This window comes from Mastomys coucha, unplaced genomic scaffold (assembly GCF_008632895.1).
Source record: "Mastomys coucha isolate ucsf_1 unplaced genomic scaffold, UCSF_Mcou_1 pScaffold22, whole genome shotgun sequence".
In the NCBI taxonomy this organism is placed as follows: domain Eukaryota; kingdom Metazoa; phylum Chordata; class Mammalia; order Rodentia; family Muridae; genus Mastomys; species Mastomys coucha.
In genome coordinates this window covers 10,069,769-10,072,428 of record NW_022196905.1, presented here as the reverse complement: position 1 = coordinate 10,072,428, position 2,660 = coordinate 10,069,769, and the positions used below count along the sequence as shown (strand labels likewise).

The following is a 2,660-nucleotide window of genomic DNA, read 5'->3' as shown; positions in this document are numbered from 1 at the left end:
CTCTTGAAGGGCTTCTAGCTGTTTACCTGTGTTCTCCTGTATTTCTTTGAGGGTGCTATTTATGTCTAAGTCCTGTATCATCACTATGAGAAGTGATTTTATATCTGAATCTTGCTTTTCCGGTGTGATGGTACATCCAGGACTTGCTATGGTGGGAGAATTGGGTTCTGATGATGCCAAGTGACCTTGGTGTGTGTTGTTTATTTTATTATGCTCTCCCCCCCCACACACACCCCCATCTGGTTATCTATAGTGCTACCTGCCCTTGCTAAATCTGACTGGAGCCTGTCCTTCCTATGATCCTGGTTGTGTCAGAACTCCTCAGAGTCAAGCTGTCTCTGTGATTCTGTGATCCTGGGCTTGTTAGAGCACCTGGTAGTGGAGCTTCTTCTGGGTGTTGTGGGACTGGCTTCGGACCTTACGCCCAAGTTCTGCTCAGGACACCAGCCCAGAGAGACTGGAAGGAACCAGAACCACTGGGCTGGCGGAGTTCCTGTGTGGCTGGTCCCGTTGGTCCCAGTTACTCCTCGTATTGGGACAGATGTTGAGTCCTCCTTACCTCTGATCCTGGGCATGTCAGAGCGCCTGGGAGTGGAGCTTCCTCTGGGTGTTGAGGGACTGGCTGCAGAACTTTCGCCCAAGGTCTGCTCAGGACACTATCCCAGAGAGACTGGAAGGCGGCACTGAAGTGTTTTAGGCTTTAGAATGTTAGAAGTAAGAGTAAAAGTTGAGTTTGAGCTTGTTCCTGTGACTACAGCTTAGTATTACTGATAAAAATTTCTAGTCATATCAGATACATTGAAATTCATAACAGCAAAATTACAGTTATGAAATAGCAATGACATAATTTTACAGTTGGGAATCACCACAACATGAGACACTGTAGTAAAGGGTCACAGCCTTAGGAAAGGTATAACCTATTCTAAATAATACAGTAGTGCACATTTTACTAGTAAGTTCTCAGGCTAGGGCCAGGTGCTTGCTTATATTTTTCCCAGCTCCAAAATTTCCTTCATTCTACTTTAGTCCCTTTATTTTTAGAGACAGAGAAAACAGATTGCTTTAGTTGAAGAGCTACAACTAGAACTCAGGCTAACAGTTGTAGCTCCGTGATATGCTGTCAGTCAACTATGGGTATTCATGTAGCACTTTCAGACTGAAGGAGTGCATATGGTTTGCTAATGCTATAGTTTGAAAAATATAAAAGGAGAGGTTTTTTATATTTACCTATATTTTTGCAACCCTGTTAGCTGTTCTTTCTGTTGAGCAAATCCCCTTTAGTCATTCCTTTATGATATACCACTGACAAGTTCTTCAAATTTTTCTCTACCTGAAAATGTCTCAGTTTCTTCCCTCTGATTTTATTGGATACAGATTCTTCTGTTGACAGTTCTAACTATACATACAAACAACATTAAATAGACTGAACATGTTGTATTCATGTATGTATGTATTTATGTATATATGTATGTATTATGTATGTATCAAGAATTAGAGAAATAGAGGCCATGAATTTGATAGCTACAATAGGGTGTATGGGACGAATTGGAGGGAAGAAACAGAAGGGATAAATATGTTATATTTTAATTCCAATAAATGAATAAAGTTTTAAATATATCAAACCACTGTTTTATGGATCTTGTGGTTTCTTGTGAGGCATATGCTATCATTCTAATAGTGTCTTCACTGTAGATAAAATACCATTTATTTTTGTTTGTTTTTTGTTTGTTTGATTTCCACTTTTAGAACTTTTGTCTTGATGCTGAGATCTTTGGGTTATCTAGAGACAGAATTGCTTAGTTTCATGCATTTATAGTTTTATTTCTTGTCCCAGATTTGTTGTGCTTTTAGGCATCATTTCTTTGAGTACTCCTTCAGCTCTGCAGGTTTTCTTCTTGAGGTTCCTTGATACAAATTTAGTTCTTTTGCTGTAGTCCTGCAGACACAGGAGACTGCCTACCTAAGAAGCTCTTTGTTGTAGTTTAGGATTTGTCTTAGTTTGGAGGTTTCCACTTTGTGTCTTCTGTTTGCTCGCTGAGACTTTGTACTCTATCCCCAGTGTCCCAGATGTATTGTAATTGCTTCTTGGAGTGTTTTATCATGGCTGTGACTAACTCTGTTGGGCAGTCTTAGATTCCTCTTCTCAGTTTTGTCCCCTGTTGTTACCTCCGCTTTAAATCTTTCTAGTTCTTAGTATGTTGGGATGATAGGTTGAAGCCTGGGTATTTTTAAATTCTGTTTTGAGACTGTATATTATCTAAACCTTCTCTTTGAATTGCCATTTCCTGACACTGCTTTGTCAGTTTTGTCAGTAAAGTGGAAGTCTTTCTTTCTATTACTGATAGCAGATAAAGTGTAGGTTCCCTAGTCAACCTCTGTGGGCAGGTGCAGGAAGTATCCTTCTTATTACTGCTAAGTGCATGTGAAATTGAAATTCATCCTTGTAGTCTCCAATGTTGTCACTGGGATTGACCACCTAATTGTGCTTGTGCACCTAAGTGTCTTGGCTCCTTCCCAAGACTGCATTGACACCATCCTACTGTGATTTTCAATCTCTCTTTTGTGGTTCCAGTGGTTGTCAAGGCTCCACTCTCAGCTCTGGCTGGTGAGAATGGGGTATGTTCTATAGTATTTGGCTACAGTAGAATAGTTACAGTCAA

At 40.1% G+C, this 2,660-nt stretch overlaps 1 protein-coding gene across 4 annotated transcripts in view; it reads left to right on the top strand.

Moving 5' to 3' along the window:
- The window catches only part of Peli1 (pellino E3 ubiquitin protein ligase 1), a 67,414-nt gene that overhangs the window by 51,416 nt on the left and 13,338 nt on the right, over nt 1–2,660 (top strand). The window lies entirely within an intron of this gene.